A 9,143-nucleotide genomic window follows, 5' to 3' on the forward strand; every position below is an offset into this window, starting at 1 on the left:
TCACAATTCTACGTGAACAGTGTTGGGGGGTTTCTTTCATCTATTCTCTTCCAATACTGTCTGAGGCTTTTCTCTTCTTCCTGTTTCTCTTTTTTGAAGAAATGAAGAGCTTAGAATCTTTTGTTGCAATTCTATGAATTCCTATCCAACAAGATAGCCACTCAGAGCCATCTTAAAGGCTGGCTCAGAGCTGACACGGTCCAGAAATGAAGTAGCTTATTGTACCCCTTCTTGTACCCAGAACCTTTCATCACAGCTAACCGTGAGGCCAATATGTGACACAGTTACAGAATAAAACTCATTAGAATGGATCAAAGGGTTTATATTTGTGTTAAATAATCGGTAAAACCTAAAAGTAAAATTAAGATTGTACCTCCTTTCTTTTGGTTTTACAAATTTATATATTTTTTTGTTTGGGATCACATACAGACCATTTTGCAACTCGAGTTACATAATTAACTTGAGATTCATTAATTTGTCCAAAGAGGTAGATTTACCTTGAACAGACCAGCAGTGACAGAAACAGACTTTTTCTGTACTTATTTTTCTGACAGTGTACAATGGCTTTCTTATTCCAAATTCAAGTAAAACACTATACCCTGCAGCCTAATCGTGTTAGTAAATATGAAGCCATGTGAGATTGCAGTTCTCTATTCACTCCTCCTGTGGAACAGAAGAGACTTCAGGATGAGCCCAGACATCTCGCAAGTGTCCGTCTATAATATGACCGTCCAGATCTCAGGAAAACTGCCACGTTATGGACACAAAGTCTCATTTCTCTCCTCAGCCCATCAGTTACCTGATGACACTGAAAAGCACTAACCCCTTTTACATCAAGTGATCTGAAACACACAGTTTTCACACACACACACACACACACACACACACACACACACACACACTCACAGACAGTGACAATCACGTTTTCTGGAGCTGAGAGAAGCCAGTATAGCTGCAGGGCAAAGAGGTGCACACTAGTGACTAGTGGTTTCATTTCTTTTCCTTCCCCTCTCCATATACTTTTAGTACATTATTTAACACGTCGGGAAATGGAAATTTGAACAGGAAATTATGCATCACACAGTGGTTTTTTACTTCCCTACTCTTAAATTCAAGCAATAATATTGCACCTGTCTCTAGATTTATTATGTGAGGGTGCAAAGTCGTGCATTGACTCCATACTTCAAACTGATTAAGCTTCCTGTGTGAGAGTACTAATACATGTACGTGCTGTTTTACATAATTCTGTTATTTTTCTTTTGCAGAGCCATGAAAAAATATCAGTGTTCAGTGAATTGCATGGCTTTTTATTTCTATAGTCTCCTTATTGGTTACTGATGATTGCATTTTTAAATGGAAAGTATTTCCATATGGTAAAAAGAGACAAGAATGTATTCATTTATTTTCAACGCACAACACTGAGAAGTCTCGTACATAATCTAATTTCTGGTATACAACTAGAAAAAAACAACAGCTGGCAAGTTTTTGACACCTTTTATGTCACGGTCGCAGTGGCTGACCGTATGGAGACTGTGTGGAGGACTCGGGCGCAGACACTGGCGAAGATATGAAACTGAGTTTTGAACGAAAAGCGAGCCTTTATTTCGGCTGAAGACATGGGGTTCAAACAAGGCAGAATCACAGTGATGAGAACTAAACTGAGGACCTAATACTATGATAAATTATGAAGACACGGAAAGCTATGGCTAAGAAGACAAAAGACTGGGCATGAAAACATGGAGGGTGGGAACACAGACGACACGACACAGACTGCATGAAACACAGAGACTAAATACACATAAGGGATGATCAGGGGAAGTGGCCGCACATGGGAGCACAGCTGACACACATGAACCTAAAGACAGGACAGGAGAAGTGAAACTAAATATACTGACATTGAATACAGACTTTCAAAGTAAAACAGGAAACATGGAGATTAGACATGACATGAACTAAACATAACCACGCAGACATGACGCATGACAGGTAGACGCACAAACCAGGGAGACTGAGTACAGGGGGAGATGACATGAATAGAAATTAACTAGATGAACTAAACTAGGGCACAAATGAATACCAGAGATATATAAAAAAAACTCAAACCCTGGGTCACACGACCCAGGACCATGACACTTTCAAATGTATTTTGGTAATGCAATCATAGCTTTCAGCCTATAAGCTACAGTTAAAGGTCTTGAATAGAGAGCTGACTGAAAGCCAGTGATCTGGCAGAGAATTAGTAAAAGTCTGAAATATTTAATTAATTGTTCAAAAAATTAACAGCACTAAAAACAATATGGAAAAAGACTAGTGCTGTCAGCGTTAATCTCAATAAGACGAGGTTAACGCCAGCTGGAGTTACGTCATATTAGCGAGATTAACGCTGACAGCACTATAAAGAGAATGGTACAGAAAAAAGAAAACGAGGTCATGAGATCACGTGTTACAAAAAAAACTTCCGCCATTTGTTAGTTTACCTTCAAGACAAATTGGGAATAAATGACTACAAAGAATCTGCATGGATGCCTGGTGCTCCTGGAATTCGCTGCTCTTATATATACTTTTATCAAAACGCAGTACAGTTGAAGCAGGAGGCTAACGAAAGCCATGAGGATAAGTTTATTATTCACTTTGTACAGCCCCTTTTTATATAGTAGTGTAGTAACTAAAGACAGCACTGCTTTGCAGGATTTCTCAGCGGCATCAATACACTGTATAATCCATTTATAGGAGATTTAAAGGGGTTTAAAGGAGTTTAAATTTGTCAGCACCATCTGGGGTCCTCTTTTTTGGGTTCACGGTACAAAAACTATGCCTGTCTTGATGGTACACCTCTGGAGGGTTGAGGTTTGAAATCCAAGCCAACTTTTAGAGTTGCTATTTTGTGAAAATAAATAGATGTCACTGCTGCATTATAAATAATCCAAGAACATTTGTCACTGCTTGCTTATGCAATGACTTCAGTACAAAAAACTGTTTCAGTTCCACCAGCAGCTTCTGCTGTTGGTGTTGTTGGGAGGAATCGGAGATCAGAGGTACATGTGAGAATCCAACTGTCCAATGTAGTTGGATCAGACATTTGCCATTCTTTAACCTGCCAGCTTCCCAGTACAAAGTCAATGTGCTATCGAACTGGGCAGCTAATAATGCAGTGCATTCACCGCTAAGTAGTCTTACTCTTAGTTCTATACAGGCAAGTCCTTCTATATACACTTGGCATGTCTAGTAATACAAATGTGTAACCATTTCTTGCTGCATGCAAAATGTGAAAAAAGGCAATTCGTAAATTATCTGACTTTGAGAAATGATTAGGAAGTCAGGGTTAAGTTAAGAGTCAGAAATATGTGTGTGGTGGAAAGAAAATTTTCAGTTTACTGTGAAGTAACCCCAAACTCACACTTAGTGCTCAGTTTAGTGAGGCTTACTGTTACACAGTAAAACGAATGAACAATGGAAATTTTGCAGTGGAGGAGACCACAGTGGAGTTCTGTCAGAGAAGAGAAGAGGTTTAGTGTTTGTTGCCAAGGATATGTTGAGGAAGAATAAGCGAATTGAGCTCTGGGTCATTTGTTGGTTTTCCTTGTGAAAATGGCAGAGTGGAGAGGGTGGCTGGTCAGGAACTTTCCAGGAGTTTCGGTGGAGGGTTGACAGGCAGGTGAGTAGATATTGATATTAATCCTTTCCTTGAAGGAGCGGACCAGCATGGATTAGCAGCTGAGTTATTGACACAAGTGGGCTTTTTCAGCCAACTGAACAGGTTACTGAGGAGGAGAGAAGACAGCACAATATACTAAAACTTATAGCTGGCGTGAGAAGCCTGATTACCTCAACAACAATCCGGAGAAGAATGAAGCTTGAACTGCTCCTTGACCTGACTGGTAAAGAGTGAAATACAAACAGGTGTGGGTTAAAGTGCAGGTAACCATCAGAGCCCACCAGGGCGGACCACCACAGCAGGACCTGCCGAGTATAATGACGGTGTAGTGTGGGGATAAGCAATGATGTGTTTAGGTAGGTGATGATGACGTGTGTTTATGTGTGTTTGTATGAGTGTGACCGAAGCTTTGAGGGGATTTTGGCACATTCTAATGGAGTGCCAGGATGTAACAGGATGTAATGGTACTCCAAAAGTCGAATGACAAAAATGTGATATTCACCTCTGTTTCACATCCACCACTAACTGCTTCATGAAGTTCTACATTGGACACCTAGAAACACACGCCATGCATGCATACATGCATGAACACACACACATACTCTCACTGCATAGGTTATCAGAGAGGTATGTATGTGTTACATGGCTTCAGTAAACCTTTGCAGATAGAGTCTCCCTCAATTCCAACATTCTGCACCATTTTAAGTCTGCAATCTGGTGTCAACTGCACATTGTTATAATATGGAAATATAATATGCATTTAAAGCAGAATTCAATCAATTACTGGCTTTTCAGCCCAGATTTTTCTGAGAGTGATTTTATTCTTCTGTTGCTGAATAAGCACTACTGAGAGTTGCAAGTTTACACAAAGACAATTCATTATTCTATTTCATGCTCAGTGGGTCAGTGTGGAGAATATCAATTCTGAAACAATGTAAGGAGGATTTTGCACATGCATGAGCTTCTTGTGTCAGCTTGCGTTTGAGCTACTAAACAGGAAAGTGCAGATACAGTCATTTACTTTTACAAATTGTTTTGCACTGTAGAAATGATTTTTTTTGGAGCTCTGCATAGCTCAATACAAAGGAAAAATAATTACCTCAAATGTAAGAGGATAAAGTTAGCAGTTGAAGAGATTGAAATCTGCTTAAATTCCTAATCTCTTTGGGATTAAGATATAAATATAAATACAAGGACTAATTGCATGGAGTCTATTGATTTAGGCATAGATACAACAGAAACAAAGCCAGCTGCCACATAATTATATGTGTATGTGTGTGTTCATGGAATACAGGGAGACTAATTACTGCACAGACATGTACACATGTTTGATTTCTTCCCACACAACAGGAGTGTGTGTCCCACTAGGTTGCACTAGGTTTTGACCAGCAGACTATGACCTTACCCAATGCACATAGATGGATAGACACAGATGCATGTGTGTATCATAATATTAAAAAAACAATAAGAATAATAAAAATAAACAATGCAATATATCAAATTTATTAGAACACCGATGGAGGTTCATATCACAGCAGCCCCAAATTAACACTGCTGGTCATTACATAAATCATTTCTTATGTTTCTGTGATGCTTAATTAATCAAAATTAAAAGGCTAAAAAGCAAAACTCTATATTACTAAAATATGATTGCTCTTGTTATCCATGAATTTTAAATTGTACAGTTTTACAATAAAGCTGAAGAATGTGAATGCATCATTATTTTGTTGATTAACATTGCAATTTGCAGTTACTTATATTTCTAAATAGAAAGAAAAATAGTTTTAGTGGTTGACTGTCATGCTTGAGTTTTTTCCTGTGCCGACTCACATTTGAGTATCAAACTTGTGTGTTCAGTTTGCTATTTTTCTAATAAATAATATTATGATTTTTAGTGTTAAACAAGTTTTTGAAAATTTTCTCTGTTTTTTTGTTGGTTTGATTAATTTGTTTTGCACTTTATAATTGCATTGAATCAAATCACCAGGTCTGCAACCAAAAAACTGCACAGGATTTTTTGACTGTTTCTTATAGATTTTTACTCATTTAAACCGGGAAAAATATTTGGGAATAATATGAAATCTGGTATCCTAAACTTCTAAGATCGAATCTCAAGAGAAATACGTATAGAAAATGCGAGGAATTGAGGAGGGTCAGTAGGACGGGGAGGGCACAGTGGGTTTGGATGTGTGAGGAGCTCAAATGATCATGTACCAACAGGTTTATTTTGTTCATAGCAAAAGGTAAGGAACCTCAGAAAAAATATGCATAGTTAATTGTAATAAAATATAGATTTGTTTTTTCATTGCCGTTGTGCTTTTTTTAAATGTAAACTGCTCATGTTTTGCAAAAAAAACAAAAAACAAAACTGTATGTGACGGAGAGAAATGTTTGGATTCAGCACCCTAAAAAACATAAAATTTACCAAAAATATCCCATGTAACTGAAAAAAACGTTTTTGCAGAACTGTGTTATTAATATAACCTGTGTTATGAACATTAGAAATATAAACAGTTATTATATTTCTATCTAAAAGAGACTAAGGGCCTTTTAAAGTACTATTGACCAGATCAGTGTTTGCTACACATACAGTTTGCTTGGGTGGGCCAAGTGTGCTCTGTCACATTTAGAGTACTGCCTCATCACTGGCGAACACATGACCAAAGGTACAAGCTGTGATGAAAAATACTGAAAATTGTATGAAAAATAATGACCACCGCTGAGAGAGACACTGTCAGAATGGGAAACAGGGGCACGGGCAGTTTACAGGAAATACTTAATAAACTTGTTTATATTTAAATAGTTTACTCACTCAAGAGCCAATGCAAATTAGTCCCAGCAGGTCTGTGTTTCTATCTTCCGGTTTCCATTTCAGTTCTGAAACAATAAAATAATGAGGCAGCCCTCAGAGGTCTCTTAGATCAACATTTGAAAACTTTAAAACAATACTTTTAAAATATGGTTGAAGACCTTCACTGAAACTGGTACAATGTTGATACTTGAACTCATCTATTTTGTTGTGTTGACTCATAACTGGACTTTCCTGAAAGATTACAAATCATTGCTTCACTCAAACTAAGTTATAAACAAACTTTACCAAATTAACACATTTGGAAAGGTCTCAGATATTAAATATTTATTTACCTGTGAAAATACCTGCTGATGCTGTAGATACTGGCAGCTTCTCCACAAACATATTGTAGTTTTCTACAGTACAGTATGTTTGTCGATAATAATATGGATGTCTTGATACATTTGAACTAAAAAACTTTGCAATGATGACATAAGTGACACAGAAACCTTCTGAACACATCTGTGATAAGGTGACGATAAGCTAGCAATATCTCTGCATTAGAATATTCATACAATTCATTCTTGTAGGAGTATCATATTAATAAGGTAATGCAGTAATATTACCATCTTACAAGAATTAATCTAACCTTATATCCCCAACATGCTTCTTTGTGTAAAGGTAACAATGAAAACAGTATGTTTACGGGTGTAGCTTATTACCTGGAAATGTTCAGTAATTTCTCTGTAACAACCATGAATCAGGACAGATGGATTGTTTCTATCTAGCTCCATTTTATTAACTCTATAATCTATGTAGACAAATAAAACTAGATTTTAAAGAAAGATCTATGTAAACTTTGAAAAATCTCTGAATCAAGCATTGTAGATTGGACTTTATTCAGGCATTGACTACATATTAGACAACAAAAACCAAATAGCCTATTTTAGATTATATCTAAAATGGAGCATTTCTTATAAATGTATCTGTATTTTTTATTTTTTGTGGGCAAACAAGGTGTGGAAATAACAGCACAGTAATAAGTGTATGATGACATATGACATGTTGCTGCCAGCTCAAAGAGCAGCTTACTATCACATCTGACAGATAAGCAGTCCTGTCAACCCGTGTCTCCATGTGCTCACTGCTGGTGAGTTAAAAATGAAATGTGAAAAGCCTGTAAGTACTTTAAAAAATAACATTAACTTCTCTTTCCAGCTACTTTCCAGACTCTCTTGAACATATGGACAAAATACAGAAAAGCTTTCTTTAATTATTCATTATGATCATCCAGTGTAATCCAGTTTGAATGCATTTATATATTGCCATTCACAGCAATAGGGCTTTCAGCGAACATCGCATTACAAGTTCATAGCATGAACAGAATTATTCCTCTGTTAGCCATGCAATTAAGCAAGATGGGTCAAGGAATAACAGAAATATGCGTGTTGTATTTAAACAATCAGAAGTGTCCTGTGCAAGTAAAGAACAGTTACAATACAGCACTCATCACCCTGAATTTTGATTTTCACATATTTTTTAGTGTCTCCACAGATTCATTAGGCATAGTGGATGAAAAGATGTATTGCAGTATGTAAAGTATGCATGGCTGTATTCAGTGTTAGCATTTTTAAGATTCCTACGTTCACGGACATACAGTCATGCATCAGATGTTTATCTCTTGAAGATCTCAGTCAGCGGAACATTTATAAGAAAGATTTCTTCATAATGCATGTGATTGTAATTAAATGGCTGCCTCCTTCCCCCATCACTAAAAGTTGCCTGCTGCGCCTGTCTCATCCACTGATCTGGGGCAGCATATTCTTGACAGGCATGCAGAGCTGCACCTGTACACACCCAGTCCACTAGTAAGTCTGTTTTTTTTCTTTTTTGGGAATATAGAAAAACCTGGCACTTGCAGTGGAAGTCTTCAAGTTTTGGCATTTTCTCTCTTGGGAATTAACTACTGCAAAGCAAACAGCAGCAGAATGCTGTATGTCTGCATGCAGCAACATTACAAAAAGCAGTTTTACTTACCTTTTAGAGAGAACCAAAATACGGAGGGTCATCACAAGTCAGTTGTCAACCAAGTTAACTAGAATGTAACTACCAGTAGGCAGAAAGACTTAGATGTACATTAAAAGAGCAGAATCATAATTGCTGTGATCCACAAAGCTACGCTCTTTTGCTTGTTCCCCCCTGTTTGTCTGCCTGTCTGTCTATCTGTTTCTCCTCTAGAGTCTTGTTATTTCAGTCTTTGGTCAGTGGAGGATGTCAAAGACCCAGTGTGATTCACAATAGATCATGTATTAACCCTGACTTCAAAACAAAATAACAAGCAACACTATCAGGACAGGGGAATCTGAAAGCCTGCCATGCTCACTGTATGAACAAAGAGAAAATCCAATAGCAGTGGTTACGTCTTCTAATGAGCCTGAGGGGCTTGACAACAGCATAGAAGTTCATGAATTAGGAGCAATTGATTTTGCTGCTAATACTGATAATGTAAGAAACACAGTTTTAACTAACAGTGCTGGGTGTTACCGTTACCAAAATGTATTACTCTGTAAGAAAGTTACTCATTATATTGCCAAACTTTGTGCACCTTATACGTTGCATCAGTGCACCAACAAATGAAGCATGCTGAGACTAATCCAGGATAGCAACAGACTAAGATAGTAGCTAAAACCCTCTGGA

General features: G+C 37.4%; 1 long non-coding RNA gene across 1 annotated transcript in view; it reads right to left on the bottom strand.

Annotated features, from left to right (window-relative positions):
- LOC101481564 (uncharacterized) overlaps positions 1-8,639 on the bottom strand; it is a 35,647-nt gene extending 27,008 nt beyond the window's left edge. Inside the window, exons 1-2 of the long non-coding RNA XR_013100425.1 lie at positions 8,484-8,639; positions 6,468-6,532 (exon numbers count right to left, since the gene is read on the bottom strand). This is a non-coding gene — a long non-coding RNA (uncharacterized LOC101481564). The remainder of the gene's footprint in view (positions 1-6,467; positions 6,533-8,483) is intronic.
- Between the last annotated feature and the right edge of the window lie 504 nt (positions 8,640-9,143).

Source organism: Maylandia zebra, linkage group LG10 (assembly GCF_041146795.1).
Source record: "Maylandia zebra isolate NMK-2024a linkage group LG10, Mzebra_GT3a, whole genome shotgun sequence".
NCBI classification, from domain to species: domain Eukaryota; kingdom Metazoa; phylum Chordata; class Actinopteri; order Cichliformes; family Cichlidae; genus Maylandia; species Maylandia zebra.